The sequence below is a fragment of the Eschrichtius robustus genome, chromosome 6 (genome assembly GCF_028021215.1).
Source record: "Eschrichtius robustus isolate mEscRob2 chromosome 6, mEscRob2.pri, whole genome shotgun sequence".
NCBI classification, from domain to species: domain Eukaryota; kingdom Metazoa; phylum Chordata; class Mammalia; order Artiodactyla; family Eschrichtiidae; genus Eschrichtius; species Eschrichtius robustus.
Window position 1 is genome coordinate 2,154,885 of NC_090829.1, and position 23,086 is coordinate 2,177,970.

The window sequence follows — 23,086 nt, forward strand, 5'->3', positions numbered from 1 at the left end:
GAACATGTGAACCGGATTCTGATCACCTGTTCGTGGGCTCCTAGCCCAGGGCTTACCGGGGCCGTGCCCTGGATGGGAACTTGGAGACCAACCAGCTTGGGTCCCCTGCTCTACGGACAGAGGTGGAGCCCAGAATCTAGGGCCATGACCCATAATACCCGACGCATCTCAGAGTCCCCTACAGGCGTGGGTGACAGGGGCAGGACGGGGCGCCTCAGGAACGAAAACGCTGGGGTGGGGACTCTGGGAGGACTGCAGACCTCTCACTTCCCCAGGGCTGCCTTTCCAGATGGGAATTCTGTGCCATGGCTGATGCGGGCCAGACCCTCCCAGCGTTCTCCACCTTCGCTCCTGCCCCAAGGCACCCACACGCCTTCTTCTCCTCTCCTCCCTCTGCCAAGCGCCGGGAGCCAACACTTACTTCCTCAAAAGTATCAAAAAGGGATTTAAAATGCCACCTTTCCCCGGGAACTCCTATATTCGCGGGACTATAAAGAAAACCTTACGGTGAAGTGAAGAACGCTTTACGTGTAAGGATGGGAAGTCAGTGAGGAGTGGGCTTTGCTTGGGACGTGGGGTGTAGGGACGGGTGTGCAGTGTCACCCACTCACAGGTGTGCCGGGCGCCCTGTCCCCACCGGGGGCTTGTGTGCCCCCGTTCTCTCTGTTTCTCCCCTCCCACCTACAGCCTAGGGACGGGGAGGGATGGAGCAAGTACACATCTTCTCATGGATTTTTAAATCTACACGTTCATGCTAGATCCCTAGAGATGGAGGAGGGCACAATTACAGCTTCACTTCTCTCATTTCCCACGCCAAGCGGATAGCTCCTTCTCTGGACCACTTCTGCTTGAAGTGTTTTGTATGGCGTATTTTCTTAGACAAGGTAATTAACCTCTTTGTGTCTAGGGGGTCCATCTCTCCAATGATGAGACGCTTTCAGAACACGCCATGATAGGAACGTTCAGAGATCCCCCCCCGAGAAAGGTGACATACGAAGAAAACGCAGAGAGAAAAGTCAATCCCGGCACGTCGTTAGACCACTTTAACAACTGTCTGTCTACTTTATTAGGAGCAGAGCACAGTCCGAATGAGGCTTCACTGTAATTGTGTCCTGGAAGCAAATATGATTTTCCACGACAAGGTCTTGCCGACTCTAATGAAAGGCATGTTACAAGCCTATTGTCTCAGCTCGTGGGATGCCTGGAAGGGATGTTACTAATCGCTGCTTCCACGCCTGTGTTTGGTGCATGTGTGACACCCAGAGAGGGCAGGTGAGTTGCGCAGGTCTCCCACCTAGTGAGGAGCCCGGCCGGCCCCTAGGTCTTACCTATGGGATTCTGGGTGTGTTAACAGATGGCTATTACGCTCGACCAGGGAGCCCAGAGGCAGGCCTGCTGCGTGGCTCTCTTCTCCATTCATTCATGAATTACAGTCCAGCAGAATCAAAGCCCCCGTGGCTCTCATTTCTTGTTTATTGTTTCCCTCAGACATCCTCGAAACTGTCAGAGGCACCAGGAATAATGGAGAAGCAGCCATCAACTCCCTGCAGCAGCAAAGTACACGTGCAGATCCACCCCTGACGCACGGAGCTCGGTGACGAGTCTGCAGGTGAGGGGAGGTTTGGTGCACCCCTGGGTTTGTATAATTCGATTCCAGGAGGAAACTCTGAGGAAGATGGTAGTATCTTTCAGAGGAGCAAAGTCTGCAAGCGAAGTAGGTCCGGGAAGTTCTTCTGGGACAGGAATACACACAGAGGTCATTTCTCCGCAGGAGGCGGGCTGTGCGTCGTGCAGATGGGGTGTCGTGGGAGATGTGGATTCCAGGAGAAAAGTAATGCCCTGTCCCCTGATGCGGAGAGTCCCAGACAAAGGTTCTTCTGCAGCCTTGGGCCAGTAAAATTAACCACACTTATATCTTCTGCTTCTCAAGCATTTTGATTTGTCAAGGCACTTTCACAGCTTTTTCGTACTCCCGATATTTTGGTCTCACAAACTCTCTTAGACGTGGAAAGGATAGGAATGAATATCTTCATATTACGAGATACAAAAATAGATGCAGTGGTGTTCTTCTGCCTTGGGTGCATCTTTAAAATGGTCCAGACACCACGCTAGTTTATTGACCTGTATTTGTTTTAAGTTCCTCTTTGGTGGTTTATAAACGGTGAAGGGTAATAAGTTTGTCTTGAGTTGATGTAAATGTTAAGGCATTTCACTCTTTATAATGCATGAGGTTTAATACAACATGTGACCATTCAGACAAAGAACAGTAATCCCAAGATGCTACCCGTTCCAGCTTTGGAGCCACTACTCACAACCATTTTCTCTCTCTTCTTCTAGAACTGCTTTCAGAGCCAATTTCTAGAGAAGAAAATCAAGCTCATTCATTATTCACAGTCACTACTTCTTTTGGAGAATTCTCTTTGAGATAAAGAAGAGTTATCAGTTGGAGGCTAACATTCTCATCTGTGTGTGCTTAAAAAAATTACACACCTTTCTAGTCAGCTGCATTTCTATCCAGGACAAAACCCTTGTATTTTTCCTTTCCTGCACCTAACATGAAAGGATTTTCGGGGTGCTGCTGGGAGAGAATTTGTTTATGGATTTTCAGTCTGAAGTTGAAATTAGATGTGGTCCTTATTGAATTATCAAGACATGATTGTAAGGCACATAACCGCTGAGTAGCTTACACGAATTGGATAGAAATGAAGGTGCAGTTACAAATTGCACATATGTTTGGCATGGAACTAAACTCTCTTGACTAGTGTTTGAATTAAAATAGAAAACGTAGGAAGAGTGAATGGATTATGGCAAGGGCTGGCAAACTCCTTCCGTAAAGGGCCGGACAGTATATACTTTAGGCTTCATGGGCTACATGGTCTCCGTTGCAACTACTCAACTCTGCTGTTACAGCAAGGAAGAAGCTGTAGATGATACGTAAATGAATATATGTGGCTGTGTTCCAATAAAACTTTATTGATAAAAACAGGCAGCAGGCCAGATTTGACTCACAGGCTTAAGTTTGCTGACCCCTAGGTTTGTGGTCTATTAAACTGAGGGAAATATGGATGTAATCCGTAGATATCAAGATGTCTAAATGCCCAGGAATGGATTTATTTCTCCTTGGGGAAACCGACAAATGCAAAACTGTATTAGCATCTATCTTCTCAACCATTTCCACCTAAAGCATTGTCAATACCCAATGTTACTTTGCCTGAAGTATTAGACAGTTAGGAAAACGGAAGTTCTACCTCGGTCAATGAATTAACCTCTTCTTTTTTTTTCAAAGAAAAGCCTTTCTTCTAAAATAGATAACTAACAAGGACCTACGGTACAGCACAGGGAACTCTGCTCAGTATTTTGTTAATAACCGAAATGGGAAAAGAATTTGAAAAAGAATAGATACATGTATATGTATAACTGGATCACTTAGCTGTACACCTGAAACTAACACAACATTGTTAATCAATTATGTTCTGATATAAAATAAGAATTTAAAAAACAAGCTTTTCTTCTTTTCTTATCATATGACTAACAAATGTACACTGACGTTACACAATCAAATAAAAATACAGATAAGTTCAAACAAGAATATAACAGTAGCTTTTAACATTTTGAGCAATATCTTCCAAACTTTGTTTTTACAAATATGAGATCAAAATGTGCATAATTTTGTTTTATATTTTATAACTTAACAGCAGATTGGGACTTCCCTGGTGGTGCAGTGGTTAAGAATCCGCCTGCCAATGCAGGGGACACGGGTTCAAGCCCTGGTCTGGGAAGATCCCACATGCCGCGGAGCAGCTAAGCCTGTGCACCACAAGTACTGAGCCTGTGCTCTAGAGCCTGCGAGCCACAACTACTGAGCCCGTGTGCCACAACTACTGAAGCCCGCGTTCCTAGAGCCCGTGCTCCACAAGAGAAGCCACCGCAATGAGAAGCCCGCACACCACAACGAAGACCCAGTGCAGCCAAGAATAATAAATAAATACATTTTAAAAATTAGAAAAACAACAACAGATTGAGCTTTTGTTAAATTAAAAGGCAATGTAATATCATTAGTGATCATGAAAATGTAAACTTAAAACCACAATGAGATATCACTTCATACCCAGTAGATGTCTAAAATTAAAAAGACTGAAATATCAAGGTTTGGTAAGAATACATCTCTGATGGAGTGTGAAATTGTAGGTAAAACCACCTTGGAAAACTGGCCACTTTTTACAGAATTAAACACATGTATCCTTATGACCCACTAATTCTACTCTTGAGTATTCACCTAACAGAAGTAAGTGTCTATGTCCCCCACAGAGCATGTACAAGGATGCTCATGGCAGTTTTATTCATAGTAGCCCCAAACTGGAAGCAACCCAAATACCCATTAAGGTGAGAACTGCCAATCTAGCAAATGGAATTCCACTCAGCAAAATAAGGAGCAAATAACCAACACATGCACCAACATGGAAAAATCCTGCAAACATAATGATGAATGAAGGACACCAGACACGAAGAGTGCAGACTGTATGATTCCACACATAGGAGGTTCGACAGGCAAAACTCACCTTTGGTGACAGACATCAGAACAGTTACGTTAAGTGCGACCAGCACCCAAATCAAGATACGGAATGTTCCAACCCCAGAAGGTTCACACAGTCCCTTTCTAATATCTTGACTCGGAAGGTGGCTAGAAGGATGTTTACCTTTATCAAAACTTATTACATAGTACATAAGATCTGTACCATTAAGATACGTATACTAAACCTTAATAAAGAGGAAAACATTCTAAAATATAGTTGATTTTCGCCTGAGAAAGGGAAGTCAAACAAAACTGAGGAGACATCCAGAAAGGCAGGATTTGAAGGAGAGAGTTTTAAAGGATAAAATCTGACAGGGAACGAGGGGAGGAGCTGACCCTTGCTTCGTGTTTTGTGTGACAGTCTTTATCAGGCTCCCTTCAATTTCGTGTCCAGTTATTTCTTTTGGGGTCTAGGGTCATAAAGACTGCCTTGCTCTTCTGTGCCCTTTTGACTCCAATTTGGAAAACAGATGAGCTTTAACTACCTGCAGGGATGTCCCAAGGAAGAACAACGAAAAATGTCAAGGACATCCTAAATGACACCTCCCAGGACCCTGATGGAGTCTTTTTGTAAAAAAGTGGCCGTAAAAAAATCTCTGGAAAACCTGAGATTCTGCTGAACGATGAGGCTGTTTTCATCTCGTGGATGCCAAGGACCCTGCCACTGACTGCATCCCTTTATTGCTCCACTAGTGTCACCAGAGCTAGGGTCACCAGAATCCTTGTCTAGGCTGCACACACCTCACTGCGCTAATCTGACTCCAAGGTTTCTCCTATTTTCCCTTAAGTCAGTCTGCCTAACGTTTAAAAAATCCTTTCATTTAAAAAAATTCATATATAATTCACATACTATAAAACTGACCTTTTAAAGTGTGTGATTCAGTGGTTTTTGATATATCCACAAAGTTGTAATACCACCAACCCTAAAAAGAAACCCATTAGCACCCACTTCCCGTTCCCCCGTCGCTCCAGCCTCTGGCCACTCCTCATATACCTTCTGTCTCTATGTTTCAATTTTTAATTAAAAAAAATTTTTAACATTCAAGTATAGTTGATTTACAATGTTACGTTATAATAGTTTCAGATGTACAGCAAGTGATTCAGTTATACAAACATCTATTCTTTCCTCCTGTCTCTATGGATTTCCTATTCTGGACATTTTACCTAGGTGAATTCATACATTATGTAGCCTTTGTGTCTGGCTTCTTTCACTTAGCATAATATTTCCAAGGGCCATCCATGTTGTACCATGTGTCAGTACTTCATTGCATTTTATGGCTGATTAACATTCCATTGTATGGAGAGACCACATTTTTTTTGTCTCTTCATCAATTGGCAGACATTTGGGTTGTTTTCACTTTTGGGTTCTTATGAATGATGCTGCAATGAACATTTCTGTCAAGTCTTTGTGGGGCACATGTTTTCATTTTACCCAAGTACACATCTGGAACAGAAATGATGGGTGACACAGTAACTCTACGTTTAACTTTTTGAGAACTGCCAAACTATTTTCCAAAGTGGCTGCGTCATTTTACAGTCTCACCAGCCGTGTGTAAAGGTTCAAATTTCTGCATATCTTTGCCAGCACTTGTTACTGTTTATCGTTTTGATGTGGGTGTGAAGTGGTAACTCACTGATTTTGATTTGCATTTCCCGGATGACTAATAAACATACTGAGTGTCATTTTGTGTGCTTATTGGCCATTTGTGTATCTTCTTTGGTGAAACGTCTATTCAAATCCATTGTCCTCTTTTTCAATTACGTTGTCTTTTTACTGTTGAGTTGTAATCTTTTTTTTTAACAATACGTTTGTAAACTCCCTTGCATTCTTTGAAGATGGCATTGAAAGAGAAGTATATCTCTATAAAAAGGGTTGGGGCGACATAAAACTTCCATTAGTTTTGATATGTGATATTCCATATCCTAAATCAAATTTTTAATACGCCAACATGCTAGACGACAAAGTCTATCTCTTTATGTTTAAATTTCAGAAGCTGAATTAATTCTTCATATTCTGCCAACTGGTATTAGGACAGGATTTGCCATTTTTACTATTTTCTCTTCTGTCATTAATATATATTAAAAAAATTTTTAAAAATAATAAAAAGGACAAGGAAATTAAGATGGGCTTTCTGTAAATCCAGAACTTTTTCTTTAAATGTGAACAGCCTCACAGAGAAATTACTCTGGTGGCCGTAAAAAAAAACCTGTTGGTTGTCTATTCTACCAGCCACACCTTCTTGTTAACTCCTGTAAACCAACGTCAATCTGATCACCTACGCATTTAAAGTCCCATTTGCCTTTAGTGGATGAATCAAAATGAAAAGACATCTTTTGATTTTTTTTTTATTACGGAAAGAAAGGATAGCAACTAATTATTAAACTAGCATCAACACTGGTTCATAAATCACATTTGGATTACATTACATTCCTGAGAGGAATTTACTGGACACTACTGATAATTTAACATTAAAAAAATAACAATTCTTCTTAAGCTGTTTATTATCTGATGGCTGAAATCGTTTTCCAAAACACAACAAGCTGTAAATGGATCCATGGGCTATTAATTTGCAGTGCATGGCACCAAAGGGAAAAACTGGTTAGTTGGGCTGATGAGATTAGAGGTGTTACATAACCATCCTCAGAGGGCTGAGAGTAAATCAGGGATAACATCCCACCTCTGGTGCTCCAGAAGTGTTCAGAGCTGCAAGTGAAAAAGGTCCCAAATCGGAGGAAAAGGCAAAGGCAGAGAGGTCTAAACAACTCCTGAAGAAAACGTTAGTGTCTTATAGGGCGGAGGATTCTTCTTCTCCTTCTTGTTTTTTATTTCATCTTGGAGTTGATTTACAATGTTGTGTTAGTTTCAGGTGTACAGATAAGTGATTCAGTTATACATATACATGTATCCATTCTTTTTCAGATTCTTTCCCCATATAGGTTAATACAGAATATCGAGCAGAGTTCCCTGTGCTATACAGTAGGTCCTTGTTGGTTATCTATTTTATATTTATTACTGTGCATATGTTAATCCCAAATTCCTAATTTATCCCTTCCCGTACCACATTTCCCCTTTGGTAACCATAAGTTTGTTTTTGAAATCTGTGAGTCTGTTTCTGTTTTGTAAGTAAGTTCATTTATGTCATTTTTACAAAACTAGATTCCACGTGAGTGATATCATATGATATTTGTCTTTCTCTGACTTACTTCACTCAGTATGATAGTCTCTAGGTTCATCCATGTTGCTGTAAATGGCATGATTTCATTCTTTTTATGGCTGAGTAATATTCCATTGTGTATATGTATTGATACCACATCTTCTTTATCCACTCCTCTGTCGATGGACACGTAGGTTGCTTCTAAGAAGAGGATGTTACACTTCTCATCTGTGATAATTCTCTATGCATAGGAAGGATTGGCCATCCAGGGCCCTCTCCAACCCTGCTTCCACATTTCAGTCTTTTTTTCTTTGTGATGGAGGTAAAACATACACGTACAGCTATGTACACACCCAATCAATGTTTAGGACATCGAGCATCCACAAGAGTCCTGGGGTAACCACCACAGTCATCTCTAGCACCTGGATTAATTCTGTTCATTTAAAATCTTTATCCAAATGGAATTATCCAGAATATTCTCTTTTATTCTGAGCTCTTTTATTCAACATTGTGCCCGTGAGATTCACCCATGCTGTCTCATTTACTAGTCATTAGTTCCTTTTTTATTGCTATGCATCTTCCGTTATTTGAATAGGTCACAATTTATTTACACATTCTGGAATGTGGGCTGTTTCCAGCTTGGGGCTCTCATGCACGAAGCCGCTGTGAACATTCGTATGTGTATTTTGGGAGGCTGTGCACCCACTTCTCCTGGGGCTCTTCCCAGGAGTGGGATCCCTGGGTCACACCGGTATGTTTACCATTAGTAGATACTGACAAACAGTATTCCAAACTTTGGCTCGACTTTTACTTCCACCAGCCCCGTATGAGAGTTCAGGTGCTTCACATCTCGCCAACTCTTGGTATTGTTAATCCTTTTTATTTTTAGTTTTTTATTATTACTATTGGAATATAGTTGATTTACAATGTTGTGTTCGTTTCAGGTGTACAGCAAAGTGACTCAGTTACATGTATATATATATATCCACTCTTTTTTTTAGATTCTTTTCCCATATAGGTCATTACAGAGTATTGAGTAGAGTTCCCTGTGCTATACAGTAAGTCCTTATTAGTTATCTATTTTATATATAGTAGTGTGTATATGTCAATCCCAATCTCCCAATTTATGCCTCCCCCACTCTTACCCCCCGGTAACCATTAAGTTTATTTTCTACATCTGTCACTCTACTTCTGTTATGTAAATAAGTTCATTTGTGCCATTTTTTACATTCCACACATATGTGATATATGATATTTGTCTTTCTCTGTCCAGCTTACTTCACTCAATATGGCAATCTCTAGCTCCATCCATGTTGCTGCAAATGGTATTATTTCATTATTTTGAATGGCTGAATAGTATTCCATTGTATATATGTACCACATCTTCTTTATCCATTCATCTGTCGATGGATATTTAAGTTGCTTCTATGTCTTGGCTATTGTAAACTGTGCTGCAATGAACACCGGAGTGCAAGCCTTCCTGGTGGAGTAAAAGCACCACTGTTCAATTTGATGGACATAAAACTCTATTATTCAGGAACACAGAGCCACAAAAAAGGCACTACTTGCAAAAACACACTGGGGTTTGCGTTCTGTAGCCCCGGATCCCGTCATCAACCTGGGGACATGGGTAAGGCCATCTCCAAGTGCTGGCTCAGGCCCAGGAGACAGGAGGAGGGCCTGATGCCCCTTTCCTGGGGGGCAGGAGTACACTCGGAGCTGCGTATTTTCACATCTCTGAAAGCTCAAAGTCCAAGGGTGCCACAGCCAAGTTTCCATTCAAAGTTGCTCCAGCACTTTGTCCCCCCACTTCCAGGACACAAAGTGGGAATCCTTCAAGCATTACAGTTTGCACTTGATTCTCTGCCCCTCCTCATTAAATCCCGGAGTTGACAGCGTTTACTAGAAGCAACTTTTTAAAAAAAATTTATTTATTTAATGTATTTATTTTTGGCTGCGTTGGGTCTTCGTTGCCACATGCGGGCTTTCTCTAGTTGCGGCAAGCGGGGGCTACTCTTCGTCGCAGCCCGCGGGCTTCTCATTGCGGTGGCTTCTCTTGTTGCGGAGCACGGGCTCTAGGTGCACGGGCTTCAGTAGTTGTGGCACATGGGCTCAGTAGTTACGGCTCATGGGCTCCAGAGCGCAGGCTCAGTAGTTGTGCCACACGGGCTTAGTTGCTCCGCGGCATGTGGGATCTTCCCGGGCCAGGGCTTGAACCCGTGTCCCCTGCGTTGGCAGGCGGATTCTTAACCACCACGCCACCGGGGAAGCCCTAGAAGCAACTTTTATCTTTTCCTTTGGAAGCACTGTATCATGATTGCTTCCTGAGTGTGGCTATTTTGAAACACCAGTGAAATTCCTCTGTTCTATTTTAAGGTTTAAACTATGTTGCTGAATCAAAATACTGTTTATAAGTCTGACCCGGCGATGTTATTGAACACCTCCAAAAGAAACAAGCCAAGAAAAGGGGGGCACTTGCATCCTCCAACGTCAAAGCAGGACATTTCCGTCCTAAAATCATTTTGAAAATAAAACAATCAGAATTTTTCTTTAAATCATGGAGGTACATTATATTGGTGAGGTGAAGTGTTAGAACAGTCAAGTGTGAATCTGGGGCAAAGACATCCCTTCTCTGAGGAAACAGAGCGCTCTCTCCTTGGTGCCGGCGCTAAAAAGACACCTGTCTCTATCAATCCAGTCAATCAGATCAAAGCAACTCTCGGTTTTCCAGTATTAAAGGGAGAAATAACCTAACTGTGATTGTTAATACTCTGCGATGGCAGACTGGTTGAAGTGCTCAATCCCACTCCAGGAAGAGCAAATTCCAGACTGAACTGTGTGCGTGGATTTATGGAGCAATTTAGATGGCCACCCTCCAGAGAACTGCTGTCACGGGGAGAGGACACTTAAAGGGCCACGCTCGTCACCCAGAACACAGGGGCTGCGGGCGAATCTCTCTCGGGTTGCTATTTTCACAGAGACATTTGTTTCCAAACAAAGGGCTCTCTGCTGGCTATTTTAGAAGTACTTGCATATTTACTCAGCCAGCTCTCTGTGCTGGGGATTGTCTTTGGGCACTGAGGTTTTACCATCAATGTCTATTTAAAGCAGAATGAAAAATAGCTCCAGATGAAAACATAGGATATTTCCAGCCTAGAATGTGAGATGCTTCCTTTTCTTACAGGGCTGAGATCTGGTTTCTCCCTCTCTTTCTCTCTCTCTCTCTCTCTGAAATTGCCACCTGTCTTACAATCTTTGCTGTGTCTTAGTTTAATTAGCGCTGTTTTCCTTTTAGCGGTGCATAAAATTATAGTGCACCTTAACAAATTATAGAGTGGGTTAAATATGGTGTCTAGGTGTGTACAGTTCTGAGAGAAAGCAAATCTTCTCTGTTAGGACCTATTTACAAGCTCTATCTGGTTACATCCACCGCGGAACATACGATATCAAGACTTCGTGTCATGAAAGGGCCAGTAGGCTAGTATTTACGGTGTGCGAATTAGGGGAGGGGGCAAAACAAAAAGGGAAACCAGGCTCAATATATCTGTATATTGATTCAAATCTCTAGCTCTTGGGAAGATCAAAGTTCCTGATTCAGAATCTCTACTTCTCAAGTACCCTTTGCTTCTAATCCATTCCAGAACTAGCTATTAAGTAGAAGGCATTAAGTTGAGGACCCAAATAAGAATAAGACTCTGTGCCTGTCCTCAGGATGCTCCCAGCCCGTGTACGGGACACCTGTTGTCCTCTCGTTCCTTCCCTCTCTCTCTCTCTCTCTCACAAACACACACACACACACACACATACCTACCTCCTGAACTCAAAACAAGTTTGACATTGAAAGTCACCCAGCAGAGGTGCCGCCAGCATGTCACGCTGTGGGGAGGTGAGAATGCCCCCCGCCTGCCCCTGCTGCTGGAGGAGCGTACGGGCACACTTAGGAGGGAGGTGGGTTAGCACAGAGGGGGAGGAAGGCGGGGACAGTACCGCCCGAGGCAGCCCGCATGGGGGTCTTTGGGGAGCAGGACAAGGGGCCAGCATGGGGCGGGCGGGCAGGCTGAGTGGTTGTGTGTACGGTGTCGCCCACGCCGATTCACGCGGAGCTGATTCTGCAGGTGGCGAAGGGCCGTGGCTCCTGGCACAGGATCACCGGGCTCAGGGCCAGCGCTCCGCTTTGTGGGGCTGGCTCTGAGCGGCAAGGACAGATGTCGCACCGAAGGGTGCCCCTTGTTCTGAGTAAATGGACCGCTGGGCTGGGCGGAGCATCAGCTGCGCCGTACAGACACTGAGGACCACACTGACGATGACACAGGCTGCTCTCCGTAGGCCGGGCTGGGTCATCTTCGTAGCAGGGTGGGAGCACCAAGGGCCAACACTGGGCTGAGGAAGGTCTTTAGTGCCGGCCACAGATTAATCCGTTTGTCCTCACGGTAGCCATCTGAGGGAGGCACTGTGATTGTCTCTGGGTTACAGACCGGGAAGCGCAGGCACAGAGATGTGAGATAACCTGCCCGAGATGGCACAGAGCTAAGCAAGGGCTGGGCTGAGGCTTGAACCCCAGCTGCCCCTCGGGTCAGCTCTCCAGCCACGACGCTGCTCTTCAGAGGCAGGGACGCAAGTAAACCGCCCCGGAGGCCTCCCTGGCTTCTCCCACTCCCGCTCCAGGTGGTCTGGATGCTTGAGATCACACCGGCACGGATCCACCCATTACCGACCCCTCCTTGCGCCAGGACAGGACAAACCCAAGGATGCAAGCAAAGCAGGACCCATACCCTCCACTAGGGGGGCAGCTCGGGGTGGGGAGAGGGCTGGACAGAGGCAGGTCAGGGGGATCCAGACCAACTAGCAAGGCCCAGGGCTCTGCAGGGGCCAAGGCTGCCCAGATGCTGTTCTGTTCCTGTCGAGGTGCAAGAACACTTGAGCAGCTGATACAGAAAACCACCGTGGGTCCAACTTCAGTCCACGCCTACCTTCACGGTTTTTCACATGCTCAGAGGCCAGTACCCTCTGATGATTTCTGCCTAAATTAATTTTTTGGTTAGATAAATTTTAGAGAACTTGATTTTACTACTACAAAGGGGAAACCAGTAGCGTTGGCCATAAATAGGAGGTAAGAGTAAAACACAGACAGCATTTTCAGGTCAACTGCCTCTGTTTGTAAACAAAGTTTCACTAAATAAAGTTCTACTGCAACAGAGCCGTGCTCCTTCATAAAACTTCCATGCTGCAATCGGGGCAACTAATACCCAGTGGCCTGCAGAGCCTAAAATATGTCCTATCTGGACGCTTAAGAAAGTTTGCACGCCTCTGAAATAAATACAACTTCTCACTAGGGACAGTTGCCTGTCCTCTTTGTTAAAAACAGTGGGGAGCAAAGGTTCATGAGGTATTAATTAAGGGTGTACCAGCAACAAACTCGGATTTTCTCCCTGGCAATAAAAAGACTGAATGATTATTGACTGAAAAGGGAATAACTTTACCACCGTATGATTTGATATTATTCAGCACTCCCTAAATTATGTTTCACATCACTGTGGGAAGAGTTTACACTAGGGGAAATACTGTATTAAACTAGTACATAACATCAAATCATATATGTAAACGATAGAATATGTGCCTTGCCTTGGGAACAGAGATGGGTGAAGATACAGAAAACTTTGTAACATTAAACGTACGTAAGAACTGTACCGTTAGAGAAGCGAAGTGAAGCTTGAAGAGACCCAGGGGCTGGAACTGGACCCACGGGCTGAAGCCGGCACCGTGACGTAGGCAGGGACCAGCCTCTCTGGATCTCAGCACACTGAGGATCCGAACACTGCTCCTGCCCCCCCAGCACATGGGATGACCTAAGTCTTGGGAGACCTGCTGTTGGTAAAGCCCTTTGTGCCCGTATCACCCACACGGCTGACGGCAAAGGCAGTGCCGGGGTAGACGCCGAAAGGTGATGAGACTTGGTTGGGAGAAAGGAGATGAAGGATCCAGGGGAAAGGCAGGCCACAGAGTCCCAAACAGAGGATTTGGAGAGGGATTTCCCTGGCGGTCCAGTGGTTAAGACTTCGCCTTCCAATGCAGGGGGTGCGGGTTTGATCCCTGATCGGGGAGCTAAGATCCCACATGCCTCTCGGCGGCCAAAAACCCAAAACATAAAACAGAAGCAATATTGTAACAAATTCAGTGAAGACTTTAAAAATGGTCCACATCAAACAAATCTAGAAGAAAAGAATGCAGAGAGATGGAAGGCGCCATGTGGGCAAAAAAAGGAAGACGCTGGGAGGGAGGGGCCCTTCCCGGGGGGGGGGGCAATTTGGCTTGGGTTCGGCACCTCCCGAGAGACCGCAAGGCCTCACCTTGAGCTGACGATGCACGAAGGCATCCGTTCCAACACCCCAGTTCAGCTTTCCCCATGGACTAGGGTTCCATGACGCCAGGATCCTGTCCCGTTCTCTGATTACACGTCCCAGCATCTCCGGACAGGTGAGCCACCGTCCTCGAAGTTTACAGTAGCCAAGGAAGGCGGATATTTATTTTAGAAACTATGTCTGCAAGCTTTCTTCTTAATGCTGTGACATAATATTCGGGGCCGTACATCTAAACCGCATCATCATAAACAATTCAATACCAACAGAGCCTCCGCCCTTCACCTGCCTCCTGAAGGAGGACCAAGGCGGTAGTTATTAAAATAACAACCAGCTGCGGCAGCGACAGCAGAGAACAGAGCCTGTGTCAGCAGCAGAGGAAGAACCTGAGAGAACAGGTGTCCTTTATGTAGAACCGACCATGTGCCAGGCAGGGTCCGAGGCACGAGACCCGCCAGCAAGGCTGCTCACGCTGGGGCTCAGCTCGGGCCCTGCAGCGAAAGCACGCGTCCTGCCCAAGACGAGACGGCTCGAGAGCAGGGCCGGATTCGAACCCAGCTCAGGCTCCCTTCAAAGCCCTTTGCTCCTTCCTCTGCTCTGTCCTGCCGTGTAATGGAAATGTCTCCTTCTTCTAAGGTGAGAACGTGCCCGGCGTCCCCCTTCCAGACGGTGGGGAGATGATGTGTTCGTAAAGCTGCAGGAATCTGAATACTTCCTTTGCAGCCTGAGTGCTAAGGGGCTGCAAGCCCCGCGGCGGACATCACCGCCTGCAGGTGCCCAAAGGCAATCTGCTGTTGGTGGGGGTTTCTTGTTTTTGTTTTTTTTCAATCTCTTGGACAGATGTGGGAAAACATGAACATGTGGTCAGTGGAATGGGGCAGCAGATTTTTATTTTCCAGCTTCCATGACGTTTTTAGGTATAAAAATATAAAGTTTCTAGTCTTTCATTTAATTCGGGGCTGAGGGGGAGGGGCTTTTTGGGGATTTGTGTGCGGCGGGGAGAAGGCAGGGTTAATGCTGCATCTCTGCTGAACAGAGCAAAATGATCACAGTGAACCTCAGAAACACAGTAACGGGCTAGGACATGGGAACAAATGAAGAAATAAACTGAAATTAGAAAGACATTACGTGACCTGATGATGATTTTTATGTAATTTTCCAAGTACACAAGGCAACCGACAATATGAATCTCCTCGTTATTAAGCCAGTAAGATCCAGCCATAGAACCAACGAGCACATCAATATAATTTGTGCACCAAGAAAAGTGATTTTAACTGAGGTTAAGTGCCTTTAATCCAAAAGGTTTGTTTTAATGCAAGTTTAACACTAAAGGGGAAATGAGAGAAACAGAGAACAACAAAAGCCTCTCCTGGAAGTATCTAAGTGTCCGTACAAAGCACATTTATGGCATCCAACCCACCCATGGGGACATTCACATCTAAAGTATAAATCGGAATTTAGAGACTTTATAAAAAGCTGTTTTTAAGCTCAATGTGCCCCAAATGAGAAGTTGTCAATGAGTGCTTAGGGACTCTTAAATTCAGAGATTATTCAATTGCTCTATTCTACAAAAACACTTATGAAACTGTCATAGGAAAAAAAAAATGCTGTGAGATAAACACCAAACAGCATTCTCACACAAAATCAAAGACGTGTTTTGCCTACCCCTCAAAGGCATGGACTATATAAATATAAGCTCAAAGAGAATGTAAAGAGGGTCCTTTGTAAATTAAAAGCCAGTGATTTTGAGAAAGGAAAGAAGAAATAGAAGGGGGGTGACAGCCTCAGTACCTTCCCTAACATCTTTTGTTACAGACACGGGTGGAGGGCGCCCAACCTGAAGGCCAGAGGCTCACGGAACCTGGCACATGTCAGAGGCGCCAGGGGCCACAATTCCCCCTTCATCACAGCTCACGAGTCTTGGTTCAGGCTAGTTCTCATCTCCCACTCTCCTCCCCCAAGCCCAGCCTGTCCCGGCACCCCTGCCTTTTGCCTGTGAGCAACTTCACTGACAATGAGACAGGCTGGGACCTGGGACCTGTCTGTCTGTGCTGCAGTGCTTGCACCTGGACAAACTCTGCTCCAGCAACAAAATACAAAGAAACTATGAGGGACTAAAAATAACTGTGTGCATGTCCAGTTGGGGCAAATTATGGACAACAAGATACAAAAAGCCCAAAAAACCCAACTGCCACTTCTGAAGAGCTGGGAGCAAAAGCAGGGCACTGCGCATGCCCCCTGCACACAGCACCACCAAAGGGGCGGGCAGACCACCTAGGGCACCCCTCAGGCCCGACCCCTGGCCAAACCCCTCCCCTCACCCCATATAAGGAACCAGCTCGCCCCCCACTCAGGGGGCAAGTGAGCAAGGGAACCTGTTGCTTGTTCTCACTCCCCTCTGCTGCAGCAGGGGACCCAACAAAGCCTTGCCTGAATTTCTTGTCTGGCCTCTGATCAATTTCTACTGATTGAGGAGGCCAAGAACCTTGGTCGGCATCACCAAGGTTTGGCAAAAGGGAGCCGCAATCCCACCCCTTGTCCGTCTCAGCCTCTCCACCTTCACTGGGCCTTTCGTGCACAGTCACACAGGACGCCTGCTCAGCTCAACGGTCTCCCCAGCAAACACACTAGAAGATCTGACGTCTTCCAGGAGAGGCAACTGGCAAGAGGCAGCTGACTGACGAAACACTGTTGTCTAAACAGGATGAAAAGCGTCAATTCTCACATCACGCCCAGGCTGTCAGTCACCAGTAATGCTCCTCGCATCCAGGTAGAAAACACAGCCCCAGAGAAAGTGCATAACTTGTTCTGGGCCCGGAGCAGAGAAGTGAGTGAGTGACAGCTGAATAGCTATACCCAGAAAGGCTCTGTGACTGACAACTTTTCAGGATGTAAAGCTAGGGAGATGCTGGGTTTGGTCATCTCTTAATACAGCCACATCACTAAGTATTAGAGAAATACAAATCAAAACTCCAATGAGGTATCACCTCCCACCGGTCAGAATGGCCACCATCAAAAAGTCTACAAACAGTAAACGCTGGAGAGGGTGTGGAGAAAAGGGAACCCTCTTGCACTGTTGGTGGGAATGTAAATTGGTGCAGCTACTACGGAGGCTCCTTAAGAAACTGAAAATAGAGTTACCATATGATCCAGCAATCCCACGACTGGGCATATACCCAGACAAAACTATAATTCGAAAATATATATGCACCCCAATGTTCACTGCAGCACTGTTTACAATAGCCAAGACATGGAAGCAACCTAAATGTCCATCAACAGAGGAATGGATAAAGAAGATGTGGTACATACATACACTGGAATATTACTCAGCCATAAAAAAGAGTGAAATAATGCCATTTGCAGCGACATGGAAGGACCTAGAGACTGTCATACTGAGTGAAGTCAGTCAGACAGAGAAAGACAAATACCACCCATCCCTTATATGTGGAATCAAAAAAACGGTACAAATGAACTTATTTACGTAACAGAAATAGAGTGACAGATGTAGAAAATAAACTGATGGTTACGGGGGGGCGGGGTAAGCGTCGGGGGAGGGATAAGTTGGGAGACTGGGACTGACACATACACACTACTATATATAAAATAGATAACTAATAAGGATCTGCTGTAGAGCACAGGGAACCAATACTCCACTCTGTAACGGCCCATGTGGGAAAAGAGTCTTAAAAAGAGTGGACATGTGTATATGTATAACTGAGTCACTTTGCTGTACACCGGAAACTCACACAACATTGTAAATCAATCATTCTCCAATAAAAAATAAATAAATAAGTAAACAAACCACTTGGCCACTCTAACTTCGCTGAGGAAAGCATTGTGCTAGCTTCTCGGCCTACAAGGTGAGGAAGACAGGATGCTTGCCGTTCAGGAGTTTATAATCAAGCCAGGGAGCCTCGCGCTATAAGCTTGTGGTTCCTGGACGTATGTCCAGAGTCCCGCGGGAGCGCAGGGGGCAGAGTGCACAACTCTGCCGCGAGTGTGGGGTGGGGCCCGGGGGCGGCTTCGAAGAGCAAGTGGCACCTCAGCAGGCTCCTGCAGTTCCTCGGACAAACGAGTGGAAACCCAACCCCGGGGCACAGCCTTTGCCGGAGCATGCAGGTGCGAGGCTCGCGCGTCCTCAGGCTCCAGGGCAGCTGGAAGCTGGGTGACGGTCCGTCGGAGGAAAGCAGGGGACGGTGGGTGGGGGCGAGCTGGGGGTGAGGTCACCACTGGGGGAGCCCCTGCAAGCCTCGGGCCAAACCCAGCCCTACACCTGCTTTTGTAAATAAAGATGTACTGGGACACAGCCAGATTCCTCTTCGTCCATGTATTTTCTATAGCTGTGTTTGTGCTACAGTGGCAGAGTTAAGCAACTGAGACAGAGACCATACGGCCCACAAAGCCGAAACATTTTCTATTTGACCCTTTTTTAAAAGTCTGAGGATCGCTGGCTGAAAGACCTGAACTATCGCTGGGATTTCCGTAACTGACTCAAATGCGTGTGCTCAGCTCCTGTGGTCTCCAAGCAGCGTGGTCTCAACCGGCTCCCTCCCCATCACGGACGTAAGCTTGTGTGCATAGCTCATTGACAATCCCAAATTTGGTGTCTTCATTTACTGTTGATCCTTTTTTTCCTTGCTCATATTTTAGGGCTTTGCTACACACTTTCCTTGCCTGACACGGTTACAAGCCTCCCACCCGCCAGCAGAAGCTCATCACTCAACTTGGGAGTCGTGTTACTTCCTTTGCTTCCTCCCCAAGTTCTTCATAGATTTTTGTACTGCTTTTAGAATGCAGCTGAAAATCGATTTTTTTCCCCTTATTGTTACCGCTTTCAAATCCCATGGTCTGACAAAGAGCTACTCCTCCGCAAAAAAGGTTCCCCTACTGTACAAAGCCCTTGGAAAATATAAGGCATACCCACCAGCATTTATAGAACAGGAAAATGAAGAAATAATCATGCTTTGCCGACGGGACACACAAGGAAGGATTTCTTTTACCAGTACATCCCCTTATACTTTTAAAACCGAATTTGATCTATGAAAATTAAATTTGCACATGATTTTCCAGGGCGTACATCTCTAATATGTAGCAAGGAGTGTAATTATTGTTTTATTAACCACTGGCAATAAAACCCAGAGTTTTCAAGGCTGCTTTTTACGGCATGCGGTATATATTGCTCCCTGGGCCCAGATCCCAGGGCTGCGCCTCACCAACCGTGTTACCTTGAGTAAGTTAACCTCTCTGTGTCTCAGCTCCCACATTTTGCTGGAAAGGAGGGAGAGAGGAATTACAACTAACCTACCTTACAGGGTTGTTATGAGGATCAAATGGTATGAAGTATTACAAGAGGTTAATGCAGTGCCTGGCCCATAGAAAACACCGCGTCTATGTTAGCTGCTACCATGGGATGAGTCTCAGGTTTCTTTCTTGCTTTTCCCCCGCAGCATAAAGAATAAGAACGTACTGGGAACAGCGCTGTGAGACGATATTTCGTGGGGAACATGAAGTCGTTTCTGCCTCCTGACTTTCTGGTTTCCCACCGAGAAACACTTCTTCCACACCCTTGGCTCTGTGGTTTGGGTGGGGTCCGGGGCTGGGCACACGATCCAAAACTAGCCAATCACCGTATTCAGCCCCCAACACCCCAAAGTCCTGCATTCACAGAGGTTCTGAGGCTCTCTCTTTCTGCCGGGCAGGCTATTGGTTGGCCAACTTTATTAGCCATTTGGAAAATCTTCCCAGAAACAAAACCAACACAGCAAAAAAAAAAAAAAAAAAACCCAAAAAAACAGCTATGAGAGATGAAGAGGAACGATGAGAATGCCCCCAAAACAAATGTTACCCTTTGGATCCAGTCGTGTAATCCAGTTACATGTGGTGATTTTTTAGCTTATGTCAGGTTGGAGCTGGGTTTTCTGTCCCTTGCGTCCAAAGGGTTCTGATACATACTCGTGAAGTGACATGACCTCTGGCCCCAGTGGAATGCAAACCTTGCTAATCTTGGTGCTGCAAAGGAAGCATGGCAAGCAGAGGTGGCAGACCTGAATTGTAAGCTTGGTTCTGTCTTTAGCCAGTTGCGGATTTGCTGGGAAAAGCGTTTCATCTTTCTGCATCCTGGTATACTCGTATGTCAAAGGAGAGAGGTGAGTGAAAATCAATCTCTAAGATCCGTTTTCAGCTCCACCATCCTATGAGTCTCTGTTATTCCTGGGTTTGTTTCAGTGGTGGGTACTGTGGTATAACTGATTAGTGATTCTCATATTTTCCTGCTTCCTTCTGTTTCAACTTTTAAAATTTTCTATTAGACTCTCAGTCACTATACTCCAAGTGTATAATTTCTTCCCCTTCAGTTTCCTTCTGAAGAAAATATATTTATTTTTGTTCACTTGGGCATAATGATCCCATTTTCTTCCCATTTCTATATTTTTAAATCTAATTAAGGTGATAAGTCCCTTGAGGGTTGAAACTAGAGTTCTCCTGTGGGTGTAAACATTATTTCTCTAAATTGGCAACCAAGCTTCCAGTTTTTACGGAGAAGCAGGATATGGGTTTTAAGTAATGTAAGCAGGAAATGGGTCTCCAGCCCACGCAAAATAAATGCAAAAGTACTGATTTACCCTGAGTCCACATCTGGCTTACTCATTTATAATTTTAGCCTGAACTGAAATTCTCCCACAGAACTGCAGTGTAATATCCACATCTACAGAATGTCAGACCAAAAATGGGGAGTTAGGGGGATCATCCTGTGAGTCTCGCTTACACATATAAATAATTTGCCTATTTCAGGGCAATATCATGCTTTTCTCATTAGTGCTAGGGTTTGGGGCCTGAGCTAAGTAAAGATTAGCTTCAAAGCTTCACATTCATGGATTTTTTTAAAAAGGTTTTTAAAATAACATTTATTTCTTAAAAGTTAACCTGTGCATAATAGGAAACCAAAAAACACAAGAAGCAAAAAACAAAGTCATCCGTAATCCAGAGCAGTTTATCATTTGATGTGTCCTTCTAGGTCTCGTTTCTGTATTTACACAACTAAGCATCCATTTTTATGTAATTAAGATCATACAGTTAGGTATCATGCTTTTTCACACACCATGAATATTTACCATTTCAAAGTCCCAAAGCTATGAGTACTTTGATAACCAAGAATGTACTACACCAACTCAATCTGGAAGGAAAAAGTCATTCAGTAGCTCTAAAGTTTGGAGGGCATCAAAGGAACTGGCTGAGATGCGGGCAACAGGACCACCTGGAGGAGGTCCAGCATGCATCCCTGTCTGGTGACCCCATGCTTGCTCATCGGGACCTTAATTATGAATAAGACCCCAGCCTCAACTGCCTTCATGAGTCCTTGGCAGAGAGAAGCAAACCATCCGGAGGCAGAGGTTCCAGGGGTGGTTGGTTCGGCAGCTCAGGGATGCCAGTCAGGGCCCGAGTTCTGTCTGTCTTTCCACTCTTCCATCCACAGAGCCTGCTCTGTCCTATAGCTGAGCTCCCTTGGGGCTGGAGAACACTTGCATCTCCTTGTTCACATGCGTCAGAAGGCAGGACACTTCTGCCCCAATATTCTAAGCATGAGTCTTTTGTTTTAGTAATTTTATTTTGATACAATTTCAAATTTGCTCAAAAGTTGCAAGAATAGTACAAGGAACTCCTTCACTGTGTATCCCTTCACTCAGATTCATAAGTCTTAATATCCTGCCACATTTTCTTCCTCTCTTTCATTCTCTCTCTCTCTCTCTCCACACACACACACACACACACACACACACACACACACACACACACACACACACACAGCCCTGTTGGACCATGGGGAGTTAGTGGCATATATCAAGAATAAGAACGTTCTCTTATGCAACAATAGCACAATGGTCAAAGTCAGGACATGCAAAGTTGATTCAATGTGATATTCTAATTGACAACCTATACTCGAATTTCAGTAACTGTCCCAATAATGCCCTTCATAGGTAGCTTTCCTCCACTGCAGGACCATCAGGACCATGCCTTGCACTTAGCTGTCATGTGTCAGTCTGTCTGTCTTTCATAATCTTGGCAATTCTGAATTTTAGCTTAGTTTTGTTTTTTTAATTGGGTTATTTCCTTTCTCATCATTGAATTTTCAGAGGTTTTCCATATTCTACATGTAAGTCCTTAGCAGATATGTGATTTGTGAATATTTTCTCCTCGTCTGTGGCTTGGCTTGTCATTAATTTCACAGTGTCATTTGAACAGCAGACATTTTCTGATTTTGATGAAGTCTGATTTACCATTTTTTTCCTTTTATGGGTCATGAGCGTGAGTCTTGAACTCATTCTCACTGGACCAGCCTAGGTTACATGCTCGCCATGAACCAATGACTGTGGCTGGGACAGGTTATACTGATTGGCTTGAGGCAAATGAATGGATCCAACCCTGATGTCTTCCCTGAGGTTCTGTAGAAACCCAAGACGTAGAAAAGCCTATGTAAACCCCGGGCAGAGCTCGGAAAGGTGAGGGGCAGGAAAGACACTGGGCAGGCCACCAAGAAACATCCCAAGTCAGAGCTCCCAGCAGAGTTACTGTCGGCCAGCTACGCACTCTCAGGGCAGCCCTGCCCGGCTCCAGGGGCCTCGCTCCCATGGCCACACGTCCCAGCTCCAAAATCCAAGAGCTTCTGACCCACATAAAGCCTTCAAACCCCACTGTCGGATTGTGGCTTTTCGTCCCACTCTCATAGGGGTCAGTGGGTGTGGCTTAGCATCTCCAGGGCCCCTCAGAGCCCCTCGCCCAGTGCCCCACTCAGATCCTCAAGTGTCGGGACGCAGGGGGGGCAGGTGGGCAGCGATTCCACTGAGCGCCCAACCAGGCACACATTCCTGCGTCTTCCTTACACCTGCCTGAGCCCGGCCATGCGCCTGGCACGTTCTTGTTCCCTTCGTGATCTTTTGGTGCTGTATGTACTCTGCCTGTATATGTACTCTGCATGTATAATTCAAAGCCCCACAAGCAGATGATTA

The 23,086-nt window shown here is 45.2% G+C and overlaps 1 protein-coding gene across 5 annotated transcripts in view; it reads right to left on the reverse strand.

Moving 5' to 3' along the window:
- The window catches only part of RARB (retinoic acid receptor beta), a 682,530-nt gene that overhangs the window by 79,907 nt on the left and 579,537 nt on the right, over positions 1-23,086 (reverse strand). The gene's annotated exons all lie outside the window — the stretch shown is intronic.